Source organism: Triturus cristatus, chromosome 11 (assembly GCF_964204655.1).
Source record: "Triturus cristatus chromosome 11, aTriCri1.1, whole genome shotgun sequence".
Taxonomy (NCBI): domain Eukaryota; kingdom Metazoa; phylum Chordata; class Amphibia; order Caudata; family Salamandridae; genus Triturus; species Triturus cristatus.
This window is the reverse complement of record NC_140594.1, coordinates 182,659,621-182,671,240: the sequence shown is the minus strand read 5'-3', so window position 1 is coordinate 182,671,240 and position 11,620 is coordinate 182,659,621.

Below are 11,620 nucleotides of genomic sequence, written 5' to 3'. Positions count from 1 at the left end.
ATGTTACAGTAAACAGTTTACACTCTTTGTTACAGAACGCGAAGGTACTGCCTTGTCAGTACTCACTCAGGAACAAGCAGGATCACACAAACCATGTGCTTATTTCTCTAGTACATTAGATCCAGTAGCTCAGGCTCTTCCTGCGTGCCTGAAATCAGTGGCAGCAACAGCTTTAGCAATCAGACAAAGCGATGCCATAGTGTTAGGACATCAATTGACAGTACAAGTACCACACGCAGTAGAGGTTCTTTTGAACCGCACACAAACACAACACTTGACTATAGCGAGACTCACCGGTTACGAATTAACATTGTTTCAGCCACACATAGAAATCAGACGTTGTAATACGTTAAATCCTGCCACACTGTTACCAGTAGGCGGAACAGATCCATTGGCACATGATTGTGTCGAAGTCATTACTATCACGACGAAACCTAGACAAGACTTGACAGATATCCCTTTGTCAGATCCAGACTTAACATTGTATGTAGATGGGTCATGTATGAGAACAAGTACAGGAGAGTTAGTGGCCGCTTACGCAGTCACAACAGACACTGAAGTCATTGAAACAAATTGTATTAACACTTTGTCAGCTCAAGCAGCAGAGCTCATCGCTCTGACACAAGCCTGTACTCAAGCCAAAAATAAGAAAGTCAACATATACACAGATTCACGTTATGCATTCGGAGTCGTCCATGACTTCGGCGTACTGTGGCGAGAGAGAGGTTATTTAACTTCTCACGGTGCCCACATCCAACACGGACCCCTCATTCAAGCCCTATTAGACGCGATTCATCTACCTACTACAATATCGATTATGAAATGCAAAGCCCATACAAAAGTTACCGATATCATTTCTCAGGGTAATGACCTAGCTGACAGAACAGCTAAACAGACTGCTCAGAATCAGACTCACACAACTGACATGACAAAGACAATAGTTCCGACACCAACACATTGCATGACAGTTAAGGATCCCGCCCTTGATGTAATTGACATACAGACACATGCTACACCAGAAGAAATAAAGAAATGGACTGAATTAGGAGGGATCCAAACGGATCAAGGATGGATGACGAAGGAAAAATCTATATGGTTTCTTCCCGACTCCATGGTTCAAGTCATCATTAACACAATACATAGTCCAGCGCACCTAGGAGAAAAAGCTATGCTAGACAGCATTCAACACATCTGGTTTAACAAACATTTACGAGCCGCAGCTAAACAAAAAGTTCGTACCTGTATGATATGTTGTCAGTTTAATCCAAGTAAAAGCATCCCCGTAGAGCAGGGTGGATTTCAAACTCCCGATCATGCTTTTGAAGTCCTCCAGATGGATTATATCCAGATGGAACGATGTCGAGGATTCAAATATGTTCTCGTAGTTGTCTGTGCTCTTTCCCGTTGGACAGAAGCCTACCCGGTTTCAGATTACACTGCCCCGACTACTGCCAAACAGTTAGTTCGAGAATTCTTCCCACGGTACGGTTTACCACGTGTTGTCTACTCAGATAACGGCCAGCCGTTCTCATCCGAACTAATGAAACACGTTTCCCTTTTGTTAGGCTACCAATGGAAATTCCACTGTGTCCGACATCCCGAGGCAGCAGGTCTCGTGGAACGCCATAATCAAACTCTGAAAATTAGATTGTCCAAAATATGTAGAGAAAAAGGTGTCGATTGGATAGTAGCCTTACCAGTTGCGCTCTTTTACATGAGAATGGTAGCACATTCTCGAACAGGGCTATCCCCGTACGAGGTGATCTTCGGTAGACCACCAAATATGTGGGGGACGCCTATACCTCGCAAAATCACTGATGTTGACTGTAATATGCTGACAGATTACCTGGCTTCCTTGATGTCTGCACTACAATCTTGTCGTTCACAGGTAGCCGCAGCTTTTCCCGATAATACTGAGGTGAAGCCCCATGACGTGGTTCCTGGCGACCTGGTTTTGGTCAGGAATTTTGACCGAAAGACCCAACTGGAGCCTAGATGGACATCGCCAAAATTGGTTCTACTAACTACAAGGACAGCCGTGAAGATTGAGGGACGTAAAGGGTGGTTGCACTCGAGTCATATCAAGAAATTTTATGGACTACCATCTAGTGTGAACGCTCAGCCCTGCATCCCCTCACAGACAGACTCAAAGCTCCCCTTGGCTGAATTAACAAACACGGAACTTTATAAACTAAAATTAAGGTCTAGTAAGTCAGACAATTTGATTGTTTAAGTCCTCTCCAAGGTGAATCGGTTGAATTTGTCTCTGACATGTGTCCTCTAGACCGGAATAGAGAAAGAAATCAACAGATGCAGCTTAAGAAGCATGCATATTGTAAATCACTTCGTAGTCACTGCACAGTAACATTATTAATTTTGTTTTTTCTAAGTCTTCTGATCATCATTGTCAGCATACTATTGCACATGTATTACCCTATTCTTAAGCGTGTTTACAATGTAACTGCAGAACATTCTTTTAGCGAATTACCTCCGCATGAATTGTCCTATAGATTTGCGCTGCGCAACAACACATTCATTAGTATGTTACATCATTCCCATCAGACCAGCAATGCCACAAATTGTTGGATATGTGGCCGACTCCCTCCCTATCAGAACTATAAGGGAGTTTTGCCCCTCTTTCCATATCCGTTCACACACAATGGCTCCTGTGGAGCATGGTTTAGTTTGATTAATTCCCTAGATTCAAATTCCGCAGTTTATCAAGACAACTGGGTATGGGGAAACCTGAACCTAGTTTTGCTTAAAGTCTGCTACCCTAACAAGGAGGGACTTCCCAAAAGAACAGGAACTGATCTAGAAAATGAAGTATATGGATTAGGTAATTTTACACTTAACCTCATGATCCTGAACGTTGAATCTGAAGCTACACCAATCTTGCCCGCCATGTCAGTATTCCCAGTAAAAGGGGAATTATGTGTAAGAAAGAATGGTTCCATACACATGGGCCATAGTAAATGCACCACTGTAATAAAATTCAGTGATCAAGGCAAGTCTACATTTAGAGCTTCCCGTCATTCCTACTTTATATGTGGCCAGACCGCATATATACGTCTACCTCTAGATTGGGATGGTACCTGTTACATAGCATTCCTTTTACCACCTGTTTTCCTAGCTCCTCCTGATTATCACAGAAATACCCATTTAGTACACAATAGACAGCAGAGAGATCTCCCAATTGTCGATTACACTGAAACAGCATGGGAAAAATACACAGATTTCAATAAAGGTTTCTTTCCCTATATAGGTACAGTCACTAATAGTAAGCTGATACGTAGATTAACCAGAACCCTTGAAGCAGTAGTGAACGAAACTATTTCCGCCTTAGGCAATTTAACGGAAGAGCAGTCTGCTATGCGGATTGTTGTGCTTCAAAATCGTCTTGTCCTTGACGTCATCCTGGCCGATAGGGGCGGAGCTTGTAGGGTCATCGGATCAAGTTGCTGCATTTTCATACCAGAAAATTCGCCGTCAGTATATAAAGCCATAACTCGCCTTCATAAGATTGTAAGCCAGATACACCAGAGTCCAGGCACCTGGACTTGGTCCGGTTGGTTCTGGGGCGTGTTGTCAGCCTGGGGATGGAGAATCCTATCCTTCCTAGGTATTGGCTTTCTCATACTATTCAGTTGCTGCTTATGTCTACAATGTGGGCTAGCGATTTGTGGTCTGTGTGCTACATCGTGTATCCCACATCCAAGTTTTCGTTCAAGATCCCGGAAGAAGAAAGAAGAACAAATGATGCTATATGAGCAGATCAATGGATTGATGAAGATCGATATCTCCTGAGGGTCCGTAGGGGACAAGGAGGGAATGAGGAAATATGAATTTTGTGACCAGTTATGTCCCCTATCGTAGACCCCAACGGCTCCATGTGCATGCTATAAGTACATGTATGTTCCCTCCAGTTCCAGTTTTGAAGACGCAAATATATGTGCGTCCACCGTCAACATGTCCTCTTTCAGATCCGCCATGAATGGGTCAGATATTCCATTCCTAAGTATGAAAGGCCACCGACTTTATGTGGTTCACTTTCCACATTTTACAGATTCAGGCGAGTAGGCCCAGAATTCTGTCATCAAGCCTTTTCCTGCCTTCTGCCTCTGAAAGCTCCAGTCTGAGCCTGCATCTGTATCCATGAACTTTGTCCTACTCTCTGCGCGGCTAACGGTGCCTGATCCAGCCTGTTGCCTGCCAAAAACTGTATTTCACCTTCAAGATTATCTACTCCGCTCCTCATCCGATGCATTCCTGTCTAGTAGTTTAGGTAAACATTCCTCCAGCTACCGTGCAAAGGGCCAGGCCTCGCTGTCCTCATGCAAGTAATTCATAGCCCCCGTTACCATGGAATATTCCTACCCCCTCGCATCTCATGTAGACACTTAGACGCTTGCACACGCACTAACAGTCAGTATAGAATAGATTCTATCCTAGAGACCTTTCCTTTTGGATAACACAGTTCTTTAAACATAGGATATTAGATATGATTTGGGATTAGGTTGACATGACCCCCAGACTTCTGTCTCCACATGTAGAGCTAAATGTCAAGTCCCCTTCACCCTCTAGTTGCACGTCAATCACACGTCATGCGGCTGCGCGCGCATCTCTGCCAAATATTTCTGCTGACATTGCAGGATTCTTTTATGGATCCACCCACTTGTGACATCATGTATGATGACGTTTATTAAATTACGCCCATATATCCGCCTCTATTAGTTACGTATGCACATTTTATCTGTACTATCAGCTGTTACGCCTCTTGCATCTGTTTCACTGTTATGCATTTTCTATAAAACTGCTTATCTGTCAATAATGTATGCCCTTCCTTCCTGAACTTTCGTGGTGATGGAATAGAAAGCCTGCAATTCGAATTGTATTCCTTTGTATAGGAATAAAGCCTTTTAAAACCTCTAATACCACGGATTCTGCCTCTTATATTTACTGGGTTATTCTTACTAGACTTTACCGCATAAAAAATAGTACCGGTAATGAAATATTTACCACACCACATCGCATGCAGCATGCACTTTCTCGCAAGCCGAATCTGCACAATTGAAGCGGGGTATAGTAGAGCTGATGTAAGTATTTCAAATGGATTATACTGAGATTGCAGTTCGCAGTCAGCCGCCCAGTCAACGCACAACCGAATTTCCAGGCATCTTGCGACAGTGAGGTGCAGAAGACAGCTTTCCACTCATTGTATGAGGGGGATTCAATGAGATCAGCTTCCCTAAGGGACGCATTATACAGTTTTGTTATCAAGCCCCTACACTCTGCCCCTGCTAGCACTGCCTGCAGTGCCAGCAGTGTGCGCGGTTCAGATGGATATGCAGGGTAAATATCTTGGATTTCTTGCCGCACCCGCACATAAGTGAACCCCAGCATCAGACCCGCGCCGTGTCTACTCTGCAGGTCTTACAGCGCCCGGAATTGGCCCTGGTTATATAAATCACCAAGTCGAGTAATCTCCACCTCCCCCAGTGGTTTCAAGGCAGCCTGTTCTTGCGCAGCAGAAATGTCCAGGTGTGCATTGTGGTAGCTTTGGGGCATAGAGATAATCCAAATGAGCTCTTTTGGCAAGGGTGTACCATGCCCAGGCCGTGCAGTGAACAGGACTAATTTCAGCCCGCAGTCCCCCCCCCACCATCCATTAGGGCAGCTGCAACCAGCGGCATCGGGAGCACAGCGTCCGCCTCGATTGCCAAATGTGGCTGGAACCTTTGTGGACAATACCAGAAATGCGCAAACTGCGCCTGAGCGCATAAATAATAAAAGCGCATGTCAGGGGCCTGAAAACCACCGCGCTCAAAGGGCTGTGTCAGCACGCTCCAGCTACAACGGGGCTTCTTACCCCCCCAGACAAACGTTAGCAGGATTGACTGCAGCATATTAAACATTACGATATTCAAATGGATAGGGATGTTAACAAACAAATAAAGACGTTTGGGTAAAAATGTCACTTTTATGAACGCAATGCGATCTGCAAGGGAAAGAGGCAACTTAGCCCAGCGTGCAGCTTAATCGGTAAACGTGTTGACAGCACGGCCATAATTACCGGTAATCACTACCTCAGTATCTCTGTGGAGCCATATACCCAAGTACTTCACAGGGTCGAACGCCCACTTCAAGGGAAAGTCCAGTTCGATCTCCTTGGTGTCCGCCGTCAGCAGAAACACAGTGGATTTAGCCCAGTGAATGCCTAGGCCCGAGTACCATTCAAATTTGACATATTCTTGCAGTAGTTCTGATAAGTATATGGTAGGCTCGCGTACATAGAGCAGCATATCATCTGCATACAGCGACACCACTAACGGTCGCTGACTAAACCGCAAAGCCGCCTGGGCATGCCGCTGATGCAATTTACAAGCTAAGGGCTCCAATGCGAGTGCAAAAAGCATTGGCGACAGGGGGCAACCCTGCCGCGTGCCACATTTGATAGAGAAAGCTTCAGATACCCAACCATTCATGCAGATCCGTGCCACTGGAGATGGATCCACTTTAAGAAGAATTAAGGCAGGCCCATCCGCAGCAAGACGGTAAACATATACTCCCACTGAAGAGAGTCAAACGCCTTGGACTCGTCGAGCAGGATGGCCACTGCCTGAAAATCCCACTCAAAGTAGTGTAATGTAGCAAAAATAGTGCTAAGGTTGTGCGTTGTGGATCTGGAGGATACAAGTCCCGTCCAAGTTAGGAACTAATGGCTGAAGTCTGGTGGCAATCATTTTAGCCCAAATGTTGGCCTCAATATTAATAATAGATAGGGTTTGTAGGAATCACAAACATCCGCCGCCTTGTCAGGCTTCAAAAGCATTACAAGTAGGGCCTCCCTAAGGGAGGGAGGTAGCGTTCCCTAATTGTACGCCTCAGCAAATACCTCCAGAAGCCGCGGCACTAGGTCATCGTCATAGGCTTATAAAACTCGCTAGGAAGGCCATCCAGACCCGCCACTTTGCAAGTAGGAGTGACATAATCACCAATTTATTTTCCTCAACATTAAACGGCTATGTGAGGTACTCTTGTTGGTCAAGTGACAGCCAACCAAGCGCCATTTCGTCCAAATAGGCGTTGATTTCAGCCACAGATGGCTGATCATGTTCCCAATACAGATCAGAGTAAAAATCCAGCACCATCCCGCTAATTTCTGAAGTGCCAAAGTGCGCCACTCCCTCACTGTCCAGCAGTTCGGTAATGTAAGCCTGGCTACGAGGAGCCGCCAGCTTCTGCGCCAACAAGCGGCTAGGCCGACCGCCCTCCCCTTAATAGCGAGCAGTGCTCTGGCGAGATCTATGCACCATTTCTTGATCCACTGTCTCATTATGTTCCGAAACGAGATCACAAATCACTGACAGTGTTTTGGGGACAGGATTCCGAGCGTAGTCAAGTTCCAGAGCGGCTATTTCCGCAGCAAGCTTCTTAATTCTGTAGCGCAGATCTTTAAGGAGCCCATCCTGTGCCCAAATACATACCCCCCGAACTGTATCCTTGAACGCTTCCCAAAGAACCCCGGCACTTTCCACAGTGCCCTCATTTTCCTTGAAGTAATTATGAATTGCTTCGCCAACTGTATGCTTAAAAACCGGATCTGTCAAAGAGGACGGTTGCAATCGCCACAAGAACGGCGGTCTCTCACAATTAGGAACCCTCAGTTCAAGGAGTACAAGGGAGTGATCAGACAGAGTTTTAGCAAAATGTTGAACGTCTACCACCCAGGTGCATACAGCCTCAGACAAAAGCCAATAGTCCAATCGGGCCCACGTGCCATGGACAGTAGAGATAAAAGTACTCTCCCTGGCACCAGGGTGCCTCATGCACTAGACATCATGTAAATTCCCAGCATCCAGGAGCCCCAGAAGTGTGTCGCAGAGCCCCGCTCCCCTCTCTATCTGCATGCATGTCCAGACAAGTATTAAAGTCCCCCCCAAATGATTTCAGCAGTGGGGAATGCAGAAATACGGTGCCACACATCCGCAAAGAAGGAGTGATCATCCACATTCGGTCCATAAACGTTAACCAAAAGAACACTCGTGCCACCAATTGTCCCATGCACAATAGCCAGCCTGTCCTGCTCGTCTTTCTCTGTGCTATGGACCCTGAATGGTATGCCCTTCTTGAAGAGTATCATTTCCCCCAGGAATAGGAGGAATAAGAGGAGGCTACTTTCACCCCCGCCCACCGTGCGCCCACATTCTTCTCAGAAAGCTGAGTGAGGCGAGTCTCCTGCAAAAAGGCCACCTGGACATTCAACCTGTCCAGACATGCTATTACAGTGCGAATTTTCTTGGGACTGTTAAAACAGCGTATATTCCAAGTGAGGAATCTGAAATTACTACCTGTATGCCATAGGAAACATCGAGAGCATACAGGTATGAGATCTAACTTTTAGAGCAAGTCCCCAGGGTACATATTTAGTACAATAAAAAAGTGCCAACTGTACCCAACCCCTCCCCCGTCCGACCTCCCTCCCACTTTGGCCTGCCCAACTTGCCAAAGCCATCCCAGTCTTGGCTAAACAAAACCCAACAGCAACAACAAAGAGAGTGCATAGTGTGGGGATCACCCATACAGTGGGTGTCAGAGTGCTACTGGCCTCCTACAGTGTAGGAGGTGGCTGATCAGGTCTACTACCTGTGCTAGGATCAAAGGGCGAATATATAATCATAAGGCATCCAACCCAACAAATATGTAAGAAGATATCTCCCCCCGGGCCATACATGTGTGAGAACAGTGAACTTAGAGACATGAAGCAAGTAGGGGAGTCCCACCAGCAGGATGGCTAACAAAGAAGACTTATTAACAGCCCACAATTAACATCATTGTTCCTCCTCATCCTGGCCAGTCGTGGCCTTGCGCCAACGCCGCTTCAACTGCTTGGCGTGCTCCATCGCCGCCTTAGGGGTTGTGAACATTTTGAAGTTCCCCTCCGGCCCCACACGCAGATGCGCAGGATACAACATGGCGTATGGGATGCTTTCGGACTGAAGGAATCTTTTAACGGCACCAAACTCCCGATGCGCAGATTGAACTTCGACAGTGAAGTCTGGAAAAAAGGACAGTGTGTTCCCCTGATAACAGATGGTTACCTTATCTCTGGCCAGTCTCAAAATTACATCACGGTCCTGGTAGTTCAATAGGCGAGCAATTATAAGGCAAGGTGGAGCGCCCGGAATTGGTCGCGCTGCCAATGAACGATGGGTGCGCTAGACTATAAACATGGAGGACAAGTTCTCAGGGTCAAATATTTCCTTGATCAGGGTTTAGACAAAGGACTCCATTCTACCAGTATTCGTGGATTATGGAAGGCCTGTAATCCGAACGTTATTTCTACGGGACCGGGCCTCCAAATCTTCGTTCTTGGTCTGTATGAGCGCTAATACCTTTTCCATATTTAGCGTCTTGCTGGCAACCTCACTGAGACCATCCTCCATGGTGGAGACCCTCTGTTCCACCTCCCCCATTCGTGCGTTCTGCTTTTCTAACTGCGCAGACATATGGCCCAGTCTGTGATTGATGGTTGACATGCTACCCTCTTTGGACTGGAGGCTTTTTTGCATTGCCAGCAACTTGGTTTCTAACGTGGTTAGGACCTCCCCCTGTACCTTAGCCTCAGAGTCCGAAGCTGATTTTTGCTGGGTCCTACCAGATTTTCGAGCCTCAAACGTGAGTCAAGGTTGTAACTTATCCAGCTTCCCCATAGTGGATGGTGGGGAATACGGGTATGAGACTGCAACTCCGACAATAGGGCACTAGGGACGCAATTTGGGCACCACCACGCAAAGGCACCTGGGGCGCAAATTCCAAGTAACAGGCAGGGAGAAGGATTCTAGCGGTGCAATAAACTAGCAGCAGTAGACTCTCCCTGCCGCACATGAGTGATTTGCCTCCCACGTACCCCAGCAATCAGAGTATGAGCCGCATGATGTCTCTATCAGCAGCGTAGGAGCTCGGAAAGTGCGAGGAACCAGCGGCCGGCCAGCAGCAAACAGCTCTGGAGACCTCAGGTCCAGCACAATTGTAATGCAATCCCATGCGGGCCCCAAACAACACACACCACGCCCACAGGCCGCAGCTCACAGGGCGCTGCCCAGCACTCAGGCCCACACCCGCTACCGCAGCCACAGGCCCAAGTAAGGCCGTGCCGCACTTACCACCACCTGCCACAGGCATCGACAGCATCCTGCAGCAATGGTCCGTGCGCTCCGGGGGCCTGGTGGCAGCGAAGCTCTGTCGCGCTCCGATCCTGTCCTCGGGGTAGAGACTGCACCGGTGTGGGCAGTGATGCAGGCAACAGCATCCCCAACCACCAAAATCCTCGGACACGTCGTGCGGTGACTCCACGTAGCTCAGTCCAGTCAAGTGCTGTGCTCGCAGCCGCATCCCAGGCTCCGCAGCTCTTCCACTGCGATATGGGCAACAACCTTCGTTCAGAGCGGGCACATGCAGGCCGTCGCACTCCGCGCCTAGTCGTGCGGTAGTTTTGTTTTGGCACGAATACGGGCCTGCTCACCTCTGCCGGCCCCTGGGCCACACAATCAGCCAGCTCCAGTGTTCTTCATCAGGCAGGAGTCTGCACGATCACCGCTCAATATATGCCGCCCTCAGCTCCCAGCACCGCGGTCGACGAGTCGAGTCAGTTCCGGGCACCGGCAGCCGCCATTTTATCTCCTGCCCGCCATATCTCGCTCTTCAGTTTCTGGCCACTTAGATGCCCACAGGGGATCCGGAAATACCCCACCAGCAGCAGGGGGATTCGCCGTGCAGGGCAGTTGGTGTGTGGTCAGCGATGCGTCGTTTTAGGCAGATACTGGGTGGATGGGGGATCAGCCGGGCAGAGCTACACTAAAGTGCGGCCATCTTCCCTGGCATCCTCTAGCGTCCTTCCGCCCAAAGTCGTAACAGTGGTCTAATATTGGGGTTGTAGGAACATCTTTTGAACTTGGAAACAGATTATTCATGTCTATTGTTTTGCTACGTTTAATGAAGTCTGTAGTTTTGCCATGCTGTTCTTTATGTGACTGCAGTATCACTGCCTTCTGGTTCATTTTGAAAAGCTCTCTTCTCATTAAAGTATTTGATTAAATTGCACCTTTATTTCTTTTCTTAGTCTATCCGGTCCTTGCAGATCGGTCTTTGTTTTGCAGGTCAGTTATCCAAATGTTCTGTTCAATTTCGCATCCTTACATAATTTATCCATTTGATTTGGTGGGGCTGAGGCCACACCTCTTTGATATGTTGCTACAGCATTATTACTTTTCTTTGGGACATCAATGCTAGATCATCCTCTCTGGCTGATCACAATCATGCTCCAACTTAACTTTTCGTGTGTTAGGGTTGCCTTAGCTGGCTTGCTGACCAGCGTTCCAGGACAGTATTCCCACGAACGTGGGCACTATGGTATCCAGTGTTGTCTTTTCAAGATCCTAAGCAGTTTTTCAGGGCTTTCCCTTTTATCTCCATTCAGCAATCCTTTGGACAGAAGTGGAGAGCATTAGGTGTCCTTTTTCAATCACAAATGATTTACTTAGGAGTTTGTTTCTGATGGAATTATTGTTTTTTCTTCTGCAATGGTGTAAGCCCTGGGGCAGTGGAATACTCTGTTCCT